We start from the raw sequence: 16112 nt of genomic DNA, 5'->3' as shown, positions 1-16112 counted from the left end.
GCCTGCCGTCATCAGCAACAAATATTACAATTAACTAAAATAAATATGGAAAAAAAAACACAAAAAAACTTGTGTCTTACTTTGAGGTATGACACAGGCCCACTTTTTGAGATGGAACCGCTAACAGTCTCGCATTTTGATTGGTCCCGTCTGTCAGAGGAATATGATGTCACCACAAGTGGGAAATTATATACAGATAAACATTTACACTGGCCACAAAAGAGTTAACTGTAAGAGTGACAGAATGAAACAATTGTATCAACCTGTATGACCTACATAACGCCAGTGATACTTTGTTGCAGTTGATACCTCTAACAACCCATAGGCAGTCCTGATAGATAGAATGCCACAGGTTAAATGTATCAACCTGTGCCACCTAACATCTGTCTAGCTTGATACTTTGTTTCTGTACATACAGGTGGAGATGCCTGACATTCTAAACACCTTGACATTCTAAACAGGCTTGGCAGTTTTGACAGTATATTCCTAACAAAGGTAGTTGCCTTCAAATGTCATTTTTAAAAAATTATATCGATTAATAGCAAGATTGACTTTAATGAGCCTTTCTTTTCACTCCAGCAAATGATGCACAAAACAAAAGGCAGTGACTAAACTGAGTAGTTATGCTCTCTAACAGGTTTGTGGCTCCATATCACCAGGTTTACATACCGCCCTTTGTTTTTTGAGATTCATTAAAAAGTATACCATACAAAGGAGTTTAACAGTTTGGCCAGAAACATCAAATGTAATTAGTTAGGAAATTAACTTTGCCGAAGTTAATATATAAATTTAGAATGCTCCCATTGCATAGCAGTTTGATATCTTCCTGGTTTTACTATGAGTTTAATAAGCATGTTACCTATACACTGTGGCTAATCAAGCTCGTAATAAAACCTGGAATGGGTGAAACTGCTATGCAATAGGAGCCTTATTTCCATCCCTGGAACGTTATGCCAAAAAATCTGAAGATTTCATGTGCCAGTATTTAATATGCTTATTTAAACTCAATGTGGAGGGAATGTGGGAGTTGTGTTTACTTTTTTTTTTTTAAATCAATGACAACATTGTAATACATATTTGCATGGCAGTATGCACATGAGGCTTTGAAACCTGCTTTTCCCTGTCTGTGAAATAGGCTGTATCTGCACGTATTAAAATAGAAGGCTAAAGGCCTTGCGCATCAAATGGCACTTTGATTTTATATCTTTTCAACGCGTGTTTTGTGTAAGCAGCTTGTATTTTTATCTTTAAGCCACAACTGTTCCTGTTCCCATAGTTAGCTTTTTGCCACAAGTTTCCATGGCACCGCAGGGAGATAAGTTTCATTGTTGTTTACAATACTCTACTCTGTGTTCCTGCCTGTCAATCTTTTAAAAACTGCCCTTATAATAATGCTATTCTTTAAATAGCACAAGGCGTATTTAGCCAATCGTTTCAAGACCTCCAGACTCTGACCCATTACATCTCCATAAATCTGTTCGGCTCCACGCAAGCACTTTATCTGCGGCACACACACACAGCTTGCCCTTTCCCTGTGGAATACAAACAGCCTTTCATTCTGTAACGTAAATGTAAACTTGAACATTCTGCTTAATGTTTCATTTAAAAAAAATGGCTGATTAAAAAGTTACAAATACAAACCGACAGCGTTACATTACAACCATATAATGCGTTCTTATAATGGGTAAAATAAATAGTAAGTTTAGAAAAAAGAACAGATGTGCCAGACAGTTACATTTACTCACCATTTAGCTTCTTCTTTCTAATATCGAGCAGCTTTCCTTGCAGAATTTTTAAGTCAGCAATTTCAACGGCAAATATCTTTCCGGTTGCAATTTACATTACCCGCTTCAGCAGGCAGGTAAAGCGGGGTTTGTTGTACAGTATTTGTGTGTTTAAAATATCCTTCAGATAGCGAAAAAAAACACGAGTTGTTTTTTTTTTTGCCTTTAGAATACGCTGTAAATCCACATATTTTGTGAACTCTTGTCTGTATTTTTTTTTTCGTCCACCGGTATTTGATATTAAGAATTTAAAAATATGTTGTTGATTACAGAAAATGAGGAACAGTGTGTCTGTCACCTTCGTTGCGTTGAATTAGGTGAGTTTCAGTGGTACCGCCTTTCGCTCCTCCCTCCGCTGATTTCAGCTGTCTCGCACCAGGAAATTGGGATTAAACTAGTTTAAAACTTCAAAACCCATAGCTTGCTAATATTATGTATCATTTGAATATAAAAACACATTTGAAGGAGATGTTCTAGTTTCACTAGCGCTGCGTTTTGTAACCGAACACCAGCAAGATAATAAACGAATGAATGTAACAAAGTTTCTGTGTTTCTGTGATAGAAGTCTATCATAAAAGCTAATTATTACGTGTATTGATTTTTCACATCACCTCATTAGACTACTGTAGCTATGACATTGCATATTTTCTGTCATTTTCTCAAAAGGTCAGTTTCTTGCCTGTAGGGATAAATTCCATGTTCCAATAACAATTTATTCCCCATGAATGGCACCTTTCATCATAATAGTCTTAAAAGGTAAACAGGAAAACGAAGCATTACTGCTGACACGGTGTGATTACGCACATTATAGAAATTAAACAGTACAGTGTAGGCGGATCGTGAAAGGAACATTCATAAACTTGAATGCTCGCTAGTTCAGGACTAGTACACCTTTGCCTACAGTGGACATTATATCATAATAAAAACAACTTACTGGGTACTGTATGATAACAGGTGCATCCTCTCTGGGCAGCTGCACAGTTTAGTTTTTCTGTCAAAATGTTGACAGCAGAAAACAACGCCAACCCCTCCAACTATACCTTTATTTATATTTTAAAACATAACACTCTTAGAGTGTAGAGGACTATTCATCTTCCTGCAGTGTAAAGGGCATCATCAGATCTAAAATTTAAAAAAGCTAAGTTAATGTTTCAAAACTCAATACTGTACAGAACATTTGTAGAAGCTCCCGTGTCACACAGTCATGTTCAGTTTTGTAGTTTTACACCTATTTGTTTTCATCACCATTTTCAGAATAATACCTTTTTAATATCCTTATACAGGCATGTGTGTTTTGCGTGATTTTCTAATTTTCTTTTTGCTCAGATAATTTACAATGCTTAGGCTTCTGCTTCAGTATTCCATAAAAATGCCAATTTATAAAGTCTGAATTTCTGAAGTGAGGTGGTTTTGGAAATGACTACTAGTTGCGTAAAACTTTAATTTCTCTCCCCACTGCAACTGTACCAACTATTTAGTAAATGGGAAAATCTATATACAGAATCACATTCTCAGAGGGGTCATCCTATAATTGGTTTTGTTTAAATTATTTTTTGCATGGTGATTTTTATTATGTGTATTTTCAAAAGGTTTTTTTTTCTAATCCTGTATTTCCACACACTGTATTTCCAATGTTCTCTTTCACATTAGCTTGCTTTAACAGCCCTCCTGCTTAAGCAGCAGCCTCCCTTTGAATGTTGCGCACAGTAATTGTCTTTCTTTTTAATTGGATCTGATATCTCATTGAACTGAAGACTAAAGTGACACTAGAGTAATGTGTCAGTGCAACAGGAATAACATGATTCATCCAGATTTGCATAATCTAGTCTGTATAATACTGAAATTCTACAGTACATGCTCTTTGTTGTAGTTTAAGTAATTCATTAGCAGTGCAATTTTAATGATATGCTCTATGCTTATTGTACCATGAACATACCCCCAGGTTTAACAAAATATAATGATATGACCTACATTTTTAAGTTAAAGGACTACTGTATTTCTATTGAAATGTTTAATATATGCATTCAAACTTCAGAACTAGGTCAGAGATGGAAATATGACTCTCATTCCATACCGCTTTGAGACGCTGTAATTTATGCAGTTCTGTTACCAAAAAGGTCATGACACTTCACCATTGGTCCACAACGAAATGCAGAGGAGCTTGATTCGGGCTGCATTCTGCAAACTTGACTGAGACCATGACTTTTATTGCAAGACAATACTGCTCAATATCTTTACTATGGTATGTACTACTCCTGCTTATCGAAGGAGCGCCAATGGAAAACCCTGCTTTCTGATTGGTTAGCTGCGTTCTATCAGCCATACATTAATCCCACACAATTTTTCAACGCAGATCATCAAAAGCTTTGGATTTCAATTCAACAGTCATTTTTGTATAACTTTTAATATCTGTAACGTATCATTAATTAAAAAAAAAAAACATGATAGACCCACAATAAAATTTTGATCTTCTTAATGGAACAACATTTGATGAATGGTATGAAGATCAATTTCCCAAATTACAAAGTACCGGTACCTGTAATTAACTTTACTTGCAAAGAAAAGCGGCACAGTGGAACAACAGAACTAAATCAACTCGAGTTGAACAAAACGGAAAAAACAAACAATAAAAAGCTTTGGGGATGTGAACATCATAAAAAAAAAAAAACTGGTTTCAAGAACAAAGTAAACCTGTTACCTTTCATTTACTTTCTCAGGAATGTTATACTTCCGTAAGAAAAACAGTACAGCATTCCCACTTTTATCAGTCTGCGAGCTGGGATCAATCGCTTTATGAATGATCCGCTGTACGGCAGAAAAGTTAACTTAGCAAAAGATGCTGCATTTAACACAGCTAACAATGTATTCGTAGCAGTAATTAAAAAAAACTGAGACCAAGTGGAAATGACAAAGCAGCACACTATCCCCAATAACACATGCAGGCTTGAGAAGCAAAACATACCGTGTTAGCCTTATGTGATTTACCGCTCCGCGTCGTCTTTATAACCCCTAAGTGTGCTGTTATCTTTTGTTAACCCACCCCACCCCCCGTCGTACCTTAATGCTTCAACGATAAACATATGATATCAATGTATTAGTTTACCATATACAGGTTTACAGTTTTAATATACCTCAGTGTGTTTCATGGTCATTTAAAAGTAAACAGTGGCATCTTGTGGTAAACCACTATAATTACAAATGTTTGGAAGTTCCACAAGATTTCACTACCATAATGCAGTCAGGTCCAGTAGGCTGAAAATCAAGTGTTTAGTGGTTTTTGCATCTCTCCAAAAAAGTTGTGACTTGACATTTACTATACTGGTCAAACCTGGATACAATTCCATCCATGCTGTGTAGCTCACAAATGAAAAAGCAAGCTCGTGTTGCTTTGTTCTGTTGTACTGAACAGAAGATCAGAATAGAAATGGCACTCCAATTCCTCTTAGCCTAAATTTAAAATCCGATCCGAACCCGTTATTGCAACTAAGTACCTTCAGAGTATCCCTGGTTTCCAGTTAAAGCGTAAATAAATAAATACATAAATAGTCAATATCAATTATTCACATCTCTTATTTTCTTTCCTAGTAATCCAACACTGCATGATTTAAAAGAAGACAACAACAGGCCTTTTCTTCTTCTGATTTGAGAAAGTTAGCGCATGCCATCTAATAACAGATGATGACCGCCCTCTAACTCCCTTCTACAATATCTTCATCTGGATACATCCCCTTTTTCCATTAGTCAGTATGTATTTCCCTTTTTGTTTTCCCTTCCCCTCCTTCAATATACTGTGTATTGATAAATTATCCACCTCTAATGCCTTCAGCTGATTTATTACTACCTCTCCTTGTTGTTTGAATTTATTACATTCTAATATATAATGTTGTACGTTTCTAACTTTTGATGTTCTCCACATAATCCATCTACATGTTTCCCTATTCTAAACAGATGTTGACTCAATGCTGTATGTCCAGTTCTCAATCTGTTCATTATAGTTTCTTCCGCCCTATTCAATTCCCCTCTAGATGTTTCACTCCCTAACCTGACCTCTGGCTGTATGTTGTAATAAAACCCCTTATGATTGTGTTCCCACTGATTTTGCCATAAATCCATAATTTTTTGTTGAGTTATTGTATTTATTTCTGCCTGGCACAAATGGAGTAGCGTATCCACTTCCTTTCTCAAGAACCTTTTTTTTCCCATCAAATCCATCTGTTCATTACCTAGCACCCAGAATGACCTGGTAGCAATGCTAATATAATATATATTGCACATTCATATAATGCTATTAAAATATCATATATAATGTCTTTCCTGACTCCACTCCCTGTCTCAATAGCATTCAGTGAACTCAAGGAATCAGTAAGCAGGACTGCTCTGTCTGGTTTTATTTCCATCACTTTAAGACTCGCTCCTAACAATGCCAGTGCTTCAGCCAACCATAACCACACAGAAGATGCTCTTGCAAATACGCATATTCATTTTGGCCAAGACCATTTCATATCAAACCGCTACATTAACGTTCAACAACCAATAGGCCCCTTCCCGTGATGACGCACTCGGTCCCGCCCAGGGTGTGATTTATCAAATTTCTAGAGGGGAGGATAAAATAGAAAACAGACAGAATTTCCCAAACAATCTGAGACCACGACTCTAGCCTACTAACAAGTGGACTGGAATTGCCCATGCAACAAAACCCTACTCCGGAGATGAGTTTGCGAAAACTTGCCTTAGGGATGTTATTGCTATCCTATGTCCAAACAACAATCAACTGCAAAAGCAAATTTCAGATCTGCAGCTCTCACATCACACGGTAGAACGTATCCATCGCAGATCTAAAATAGTGACACTGCACTACAGCTGCATTCAGAGCAATGTGGGTAAAGAATGCCAAAAGTCACACTGAGTACAGATCCTGCCAGAATGTGGTATAAGAAAATAAACGATAGTTAGCTACTCACTCAAATAAGAAACCAAAACAAAACTATTCTTGTATATATAATGAAAATGTATTTGTTTGGATATCAATATTACGTTTGTACTGGACACAAAAAATAAAGGTCAGCTTCATTTAATAGTATGTCTGATAATAATAATAAAAAATATCAGTGAAATGCTAAATTAAGCACTTTTTAAAGTTTGTGGCTCTTTGTCACTGTACATTTTATTTCATTGGCTCTAAGTCTGTGAAAGGTTGGCCACCCCTGCAATAGAACATACTGGTACGCCTTGACTCATCAGTACTGAGTACACAATTCAAACAGCGAATCACTAAGTACATATTTGTAACGAATCAACCGCTCAAAAATATTATTTAAAAAACATTACTTTTATGGATGTGGTGTCAAAAGCCAATTACACCAACGCTGCGCTTACAGCAACTGAAATGAACTTAAATCACAATAAGTACTTGCACTGTTACGCCTAACCTCATTGAAAACCCCAGATTAAAACATTAGCCTATACACTGCATATTTTAACAGCTTCGTCTATTAATATTTCACACAGCTACTATATTTCCCGTAACAAACATTAACTGATTTGTAGACTCCTGGTGACATGAAGTTGTAAAGACACGTCATAATGTATAATTTTTCATTTTCGTTTTGCATTTTAATTAACATAAGTAAGGTAAGTTAAATGTTTTAAACTCACCGATATCACCAGGTTGTGGCTGGATCAGCCTAACGAAACAGTTTAGTATGGTGGGCAATCGTTTTCTCCTTTCTTTTCTTTCCTGATGGTTTGTCCTCTGCAGAGTGGTGTCCCTCTTTAATCCACAGCTCTACATATTTCTCAACTTGGAAAGTGTCAATGTTGGGGCCGTTAATTGAAACAAACAGCATGCTGTTCAGTGTGCTTACATGCATTCGGCTTCTCGGTCAGAATAAGGTTAATCACACTAAAGCCACGTTCACATTCAGCAGTCGACACATGAATTACACCTGTTCTCGTTATGCTTGCAGTGACCGATATATTTTTTTCCAATTCTGAGTTTTTTCCACACTTCAGTACTGTTTTCAGCAGCTTTCTCTATGACCTGCTTTTGTCTGGTTCGCGATATGTCTTTGCATTTCATATGAGACTTGCACTTACCCTGTTCACTTATTTTGTCACTTAGTTTTTTGGCTGATGTTTTAGTTTTTGGCTCTAGTTATGTCACTGATAAAGGTCTGGTCCATTCTAAGACGTTCTTTTGTATGGGGTCCCAGATCACGAACTGCTGAACAAACCAGCTCGAGAAAATGACTGAACCGCTGGGATTAGCATTTAGCCAAGCGCGATTAGCCTTCCATTTTTCAAAGCGAGCCTGCCCTACACAGCCGCCGATATTAACTGCCTGCTCTCCTGTGTGTCTGTACACACGGGGTGCAGACCTGCATCGTCACCTGATAGTTTAATTTCTGCAGCTGCCCTCCACACACACACTTCGCCTTTTTTCCACTCTTCTCTGCGGATAACGTTGCGGTGGGTAACAGCCCCGCTGTTGAGTTGCTTACGTCGGCTTGTTTCAGCCCGCATACTCGGTGCCGTGGTAACTGTTCTTTTTACCAACACAGCTTGTTGTGGAATGTATATGTATTCGTTTTTTTACTGCCTTGCAGTTTATAAATAAGAATAGATTACCAGCGCCTCCAGACGCAGACCAGAGCAGGAACCGCAGTGTTTTTTTGAAAAGACCACTGAGGAGCAAGGCTAGTGCCTTGCCTGGGGGGTGTACCGGCACGTGGTGGCTGTCTTCTCCTACCAAGAGGGAGAGGAGGAACTTCCCAGGAGAGGAAGGTGAGGAGAAGGGGAAAGGTGAGGAGGAAGCAGGGAGCCAAGGTGGTGCACTATGTGCATTGCTTATAGGCATGAGGACGAGGACTGCCTAGAACAGGAGCCAGAGGATGAGGATCCCAGTCGTCCTACGCCTGAGGGGGAGGAGCCCGAACCTCCTACGCCTGAGTGGGAGGAGCCTGAGCATCCAGCGCCCAAAAGGGGGGAACACAAGCGTCTATAGCCCACAAAGGGGGAGTTGGTGCGCCCACAGCCCCAAAAGGGGAAGGCAGATCGTCCACAGCCCAATCTCCGCCAGCAGAGGAAGAATGCCTGCTGTTTCCACCTCCAGCAGAGGAAGAATGCCTGCTGGTTTTGCCCAGAGGGAGAGCCGCACCAGTCCCCTGCAAGAGAGGGAGAGCCACACCAGTCCTCTGAAACAAGGGTAGACTACAAGCCGCTCCCAGCTCCTTCGCCAGGAGACTACACGCTGCTCTCACCTTCTTTGCTTCCACCTCCAGGATCAGAGCAGCATGAGCTGCCTCTGCCTCCGCCACCTCCATCGCCAGGAGCAGAGCAGCAGGAGCACTATAGGGTTGGCTACATCTTGGGCCCTTTTCAAGGGCGCCTCAGTGTCTGATATTTTTACTGCAGCTAGCTGGGCTATGCCGCATATTTTCGTCAGGTTCTACAGTATCAATGTGGGTGGACACTGCATTGCCTTCTGTAGGCACAAGGGTCCTGTTCCTCTGTTACTTCTCCCTCGCGACGACTTTGGTATAGGTTATCCCATACCTATCTGGTGGTGGTCGTCATCGAATTAAAAGGGAACTTTAAATTAAAAGAGAAGACGACCACCAACCGTTAGGTCGCGTCAGTCGCCCTCACGGGTTCGATGGGAAAAGAGGAGCATCTTCCTGTGAATGACGGTTTTATTCCCTCGGTAGGTGGGCCGAGTGTGTCATCATGGGAAGCGGTCTTTCGGCAGCTCTGGTTTCGAGAGCTCAGCTATACCTACCCGAAGGGCAGGAATATCCCATACCTATCTGGTGGTGGTCGTCTTCTCTTTCAGGAAACCACCCAAATGCCATCGGTATGGATGCACCATCCGCACCAGACTACTCGTTTCAGCTAAGCTGATATTGTAACTATCTTATCATTTAAGTATTGTTACCATGGTAAGTGATTGCAGATATATATATATATATATATATATATATATATTATATATATATATATATATATATATATATATATATATATAATATATATACTTAAAAAAATAAATAAATAAATAACCAAACTACAGCTGTATGATATTTTGTTGTAAGAAAAACAAATGTATGTTTCGTTTTTCAACTTAAATAAAACAATATGATACAATTCGTATCCCTAAACGCTAGGACAGCAACTCGTTTTTCCAACGATACCGAACGTCTCGTGTGTCTTTTGGCACTCCAGGAAATGTCTCATTAAATGATAAGGACTGCTTACACATGCGTACATTTTCACTCCAACACTTGGAAACCACTCAAGTCGTTCCCACCATCCTGGTCAGAAGATCGCCCAAATGTTTCGATCTATCGTCATGGTACTGCAGATCATCACCACTGTATTCAGCAAAACGGCGTCTCCGTTGTTTTTGCAGGCAAGAGTATAGCTGTTCTTGACGAGCTCTTGGTCGATTAAGTACAGTACATTCTTCCAAAAGCATAAACAAAAACACAGCCTCCATGTTACACAAAACCTCACGATCGGCATGTATGGACAGAGTTAAGTGGTTTGTTTAAACAGGGAGTGCACTTACTAGAGTAATTAAAGGTGTGTGTGTGTACAACAAACAACCGCAGCCAGTCTCGTTTGTAAATACTGTTGTCGAGCAAACCGCACTGTGTGTGTACGTAGCCTAATAAGAGATAATTTCTCAAAGAACCTATGGTGCACGACGACTGGTTTTTCAAAAATCGTGAGGCAAGACGTTTTTAGGAAGCACTTGCACACAGGAAGAAAAAAAATATCACTTAAGAGTTAAAACGCCAGAATCCACTGATAACACTAACCCGACCCGTGCGCCAACCATAATATACAAACCCGACCCGACCCGAACCCGACACTATTGCCAGTTCTGGTCGGGTAGCAAAGCTTTAATTCCACTGAGACAGGATCGTGACACAGGGAAGCTGTGTATTCTCCCCACTTTCTGTTGCAGAGGCAGTGAAAATCCTAAAAAGTGTTCAGGGTGAATAATTATCTTTCTGACTCACAAAAGCCAATATGTCTAAAACTTGTAACTCTCCCCTATGTATGACTGATAGTAAAGATGGCTTTTGTGCTGGCCACAGTGGGGTCAAGAGTTATGCATTGTAAAGTATAGGACTAAATATTGTGTTAGCTAGACATCAAATTGTTATTCAGTTTGTTTACTGCATACTCATTATTTTCGATTATGGGGATGCTACCTGTGGACATACCTTTGGTTTACTTTACGGTACAAATTTGCACACAACAATTCATCCAGGGGTATTAAAGCCCAGTTTTAAAACTGTAATTAATGCTCTTTGTTCTTTGGGAATCCAAAAGCTTAGTGAAAGGAGAATCTTGGAGACATGTTTTTGCTTATTTAACCCCAGCAGGTATAACTCATGACTAGACCATCCTTAAAAAAAAGCAAACATATATTTTAACTGAACATGAATTATACTACATTAATGTCATGTTGTGCCCATCCAAAGTGCTCATGCGAAGGCATTACATATTAACTCACATAGCTTGTCATGGTAGCTGTTTTCACTGGGGAGCCCATAATTGTGACAAAGTTCCTGTGTTGTCTGTGTCCCCTTTTAATTATAGGTGTATGCAAATAAAACCCTGCAAAACCCAAGTGCAAGTGGATTTATTGCTGAAAAGACTATACCAATTATCAAGTCGGTTAAAAAAAAAGACATGGTTCCAAAGATAGGTCAGCTTAAGCATGGCAAGATTGAGTCTCTGCTCCCTAACTGTGTAATACAGGGGTGTCCAATCACAGTCCTGGAGAGCCATTCCTTTGCAGGTTTAACAAGTAAAACGATTTAATTACTTCAGGGTCTGGATGGAAGTTTAGTTGGTTCAATTAAACAATTTAGAACAACTTTTTGCCACCCCTGGTGTAACATAAAATGTGAGTGGTTTTAGCAGGTCTGGTTCAATTTTATTAAAATGTAAACTTAACCTATTTTATTTACAGCTTAGACAAAAATGTCTGGTTTTAGTCCCGCCCACTTCTAAGTAATACCTGTGTGGTAGTATGATCGTCAGCAATGATTCCTCTTAAGAGCCTTTATATGTTTAAGTGCTCAATGTTACTGCAATGTTTTTCCAAAGAGAGTTATATCCTGGAGCACTAACAGAAAAGCAGAGCTAGGCATACAGGAATTATAAGTACTAAGAAGTGTAACAGGTTCATCTCTTATGCAAATTATGTTATGAGGAAAGGAGTTAGCTATAGCTTGATATTCCTTGTGGTCTGTGGTTGCTATGGGGCAAGTTTTGTTACTACATGGTGTGCATTTTTTAAGGGGTGCTAACCACTGCCAACTGAAAGATGGAGAACAGAACGAAGAAAATGAGCTGAAGAGCTAGAGAAAGTGCTAGAGAGAATAAAGAGCCGACTAGTAGAAGCGTGAGCTGTGACTGACAGCAGCTTTGTTAAGAAATATTTGAAGCTAAAACAAATAAAAAGTTTAGCCTTGAAACCTTGCTCTGCCTCCTTCTTGACACCTCCACAATACTTTGAAAACACAGACTAGTTCTTGTATGAAACCATTTTCTCCATGTTCAGTTCAGTCTTTTTCTTTTTTTTAGCTATCTTACATTGTTCACATGCATTACAATTCATACTTTACTGTGTGAATGCCTGCTACATTATGTACATTCTTGGGTCACCCGTGTTGAAGGTCACCTGACTTACAAGATCAGCTGCTTACAGAACAGATTCAGTCATTTAACATTGTTGACAAAGACCGCCTGTTATAAGAGACCACTTTAATTATGAGTCAGTGGTTGTCATAAGATTTAATTGAAAGATGTGCATTTTATTAATTAACTGACCTAATTATTTAGCAATGAACAAGGGTAAAGGGCATTTGATGAAATGCATTTCTTGATTTTTTCTGTTAGACGAGAAGCCAAACTGAAGTCCAATAGCATCATCCAAATCAAACTGAGAAAGTAACTTATCTTATACAGTATTTAACAGAAACTACAAGGTAAAATGCATATCCGTTTCATCAAGGATTTTTTTTTCTTTTTTTTAATACAAAATATGGGTCATGTAGTAATCATTTGATCAAACCAACAGTAATCAAACTACATGGCTACTTATTAAGACAAGCATCATACTTTAATGTATTCTCTAATTAAAAGAATCAAACCAGACTTTACATACTGCTACGTGGAAGTGGTTTGTGAAGCTGGCCCCTAGTATGAGGCGCCGTTCAGAAAATAATTCATTAGAACATAACATAAGAACATAAGAAAGTTTACAAACGAGAGGAGGCCATTCGGCCCGTCTTGCTCGTTTGGTTGTTAGTAGCTTATTGATCCCAAAATCTCATCAAGCAGCTTCTTGAAGGATCCCAGGGTGTCAGCTTCAACAACATTACTGGGGAGTTGATTCCAGACCCTCACAATTCTCTGTGTAAAAAAGTGTCTCCTATTTTCTGTTCTGAATGCCCCTTTTTCTAAACTCCATTTGTGACCCCTGGTCCTTGTTTCTTTTTTCAGGCTGAAAAAGTCCCTTGGGTCGACACTGTCAATACCTTTTAGAATTTTGAATGCTTGAATTAGGTCGCCACGTAGTCTTCTTTGTTCAAGACTGAACAGATTCAATTCTTTTAGCCTGTCTGCATATGACATGCCTTTTAAGCCCGGAATAATTCTGGTCGCTCTTCTTTGCACTCTTTCTAGAGCAGCAATATCTTTTTTATAGCGAGGTGACCAGAACTGCACACAATATTCAAGATGAGGTCTTACAAGTGCATTGTACAGTTTTAACATTACTTCCCTTGATTTAAATTCAACACTTTTCACAATGTATCCGAGCATCTTGTTAGCCTTTTTTATAGCTTCCCCACATTGCCTAGATGAAGACATTTCTGAGTCAACAAAAACTCCTAGGTCTTTTTCATAGATTCCTTCTCCAATTTCAATATCTCCCATATGATATTTATAATGTACATTTTTATTTCCTGCGTGCAGTACCTTACACTTTTCTCTATTAAATGTCATTTGCCATGTGTCTGCCCAGTTCTGAATCTTGTCTAGATCATTTTGAATGACCTTTGCTGCTGCAACAGTGTTTGCCACTCCTCCTACTTTTGTGTCGTCTGCAAATTTAACAAGTTTGCTTACTATACCAGAATCTAAATCATTAATGTAGATTAGGAATAGCAGAGGACCTAATACTGATCCCTGTGGTACACCGCTGGTTACCACACTCCATTCTGAGGTTTTTCCTCTAATCAGTACTTTCTGTTTTCTACATGTTAACCACTCCCTAATCCATGTACATGTGTTTCCTTGAATCCCAACTGCGTTCAGTTTGAGAATTAATCTTTTGTGCGGGACTTTGTCAAAAGCTTTCTGGAAATCTAAATAAACCATGTCATATGCTTTGCAATTATCCATTATCGATGTTGCATCCTCAAAAAAATCAAGCAAGTTAGTTAGGCACGATCTCCCTTTCCTAAAACCATGTTGACTGTCTCCCAGTACCCTGTTACCATATAGGTAATTTTCCATTTTGGCTCTTATTATAGTTTCTTTTGGTTATTTTACGAGTAGTATGTTATAAACAGTATGACCCTACAGATATTTTGGAGGTTTTGCTACGGAGCTAAGTCGAAGGGGTATAATACTACGATTTTTAATACCATGTGTGTTTTCTTTTTTATTTTATTTTTATTTATATTTGTTCTTAATGCTGTATTTCGTTGACAGTTTATTGTGGCATTTCAACTGACATACTAAAAGCGTTGAGCTGGGTTGCTTAGTAACCGGTTTAGGGGTCCTCAGAAACTGCTGCGCAAATGTCGTCTTGTTATCATTGGTAGTATTCTCATATCCCAGACACTGTAATAAATACTTATTGACCAACAAGGTTAAGGAGATATCATATAGGATTATCCATAAATGTTACCCAGTAAAATACAACCTAAACAAATTAAAACCTGACATTAACCTTCACTGCTCCTTCTGCAATATTTACTCTGAAACTATGACTCATTTATTTTGGAATTGTAGTTGCTCCTTTATTTATTTTTGGACTGACCTAACCAACTGTATACATACAAAGATAAATAATAACATTAAATTAAATCTGGGCTACATCTTATTCGGAATAACAAAATATGTGAAAACAGACCAAAATGAAATCTTTCTGGTAAATCTCTTGATCTTGTTGGCCATATCCAAATATGTAAATTTACTCCCCAAAAACCTATTTTTTTTTCGTTTTTTCAAAAGAAATGGAACAATATGTTAGTATAATAATAAAAAAAAAAAACTAATACCAAAAAAGCATTAAGACCTATAATATATGCAAAAGCTATAAAGTCTATGAATACACCCCCCCCCCCCCCCCCCCCCCCCACCACCACCACCACCACCACCACCACCACCACCAAGATAATTTTGTGTTACAGCTGATATCTATTGTATGGAAGTATTTTGTCTCTATTTTCTGTTTTGATTTTTTCTTGACTTTTCATCCAATAAAAAAAAAAAAAAAAAAAAAAAAAAAGCATTCTCATATCCCAGTCCCAGAGTATGAGGCGACGTTATGGACAAAGTTCACACTGACACCTCATACACGACACGCTAAAATTTTATGTATGCGGGACACAGTGCAATCTCATTCAAGACATAGTGAAATAATATACAGTCATGACGCCCAGCATGTTTCATAGATAAGTGCCTGTCCGGCACTACTCATAGTAAACGTGAGATTCAGACACTCGACTTATTTTAATTAATGAATATTCTGTGGTAAATTCCTGTAGATATTTCTGACAAGCCAGTCTTAATCTTTTAGATGGAGGGGAGTGCCATTTTTTTGTTTGAAGTAAATATAGGACGTTTAAATATGTGTGCTGCGTCGCACATTCAGCAGAATGATTAGCTTTGGAAACTGCGTGTGACAGAAAGCAGCCACAAACAGCAGCCGCAGCGAGCTCTGGGACTGGGATACCAGAAAGCAACCAATGATAGCAAGACGACATTTGCGCAGCAATTTCAGAAGGACCCATAAACCGGTTACTAAGCAACCAAGCTTAGCGTTTTTAGTATGTCAGTTAAAATGCCACAATTATCTGTCAGCGAAATACAGTATTAAGAACGAATAATTCATTAAAAAAAATAAAATAAAAAGGAAAACACATATAGTATTAAACATCGTGGTAGTATACCCCTTTGACCTAACACCGTAGCAGAACCTCCAAAATCTCTGTATAGGGTATGACAGCAAGGACCCCAACGGTGTCCTTCACAGTGCCATTTAATGCCTCAACCATACTCTTTATAAATTCATCA

General features: G+C 38.4%; 1 protein-coding gene across 2 annotated transcripts in view; it reads right to left on the bottom strand.

The window, feature by feature from the left end:
• LOC121321400 (protein FAM160A1-like) overlaps positions 1-2325 on the bottom strand; it is a 51915-nt gene extending 49590 nt beyond the window's left edge. Inside the window, exon 1 of one of the 2 annotated variants that reach the window (XM_041260329.1) lies at positions 1746-2325. The gene's annotated coding sequence lies outside the window, so the exon portion shown is untranslated. The remainder of the gene's footprint in view (positions 1-1745) is intronic. The other variant, XM_041260343.1, reaches the window with a different exon arrangement.
• Between the last annotated feature and the right edge of the window lie 13787 nt (positions 2326-16112).

The sequence above is a fragment of the Polyodon spathula genome, chromosome 1, assembly GCF_017654505.1.
Source record: "Polyodon spathula isolate WHYD16114869_AA chromosome 1, ASM1765450v1, whole genome shotgun sequence".
Lineage (NCBI taxonomy): Eukaryota > Metazoa > Chordata > Actinopteri > Acipenseriformes > Polyodontidae > Polyodon > Polyodon spathula.
The sequence above is the reverse complement of the archived record's forward strand: the minus strand, read 5'-3'. Positions and strand labels throughout refer to the sequence as shown.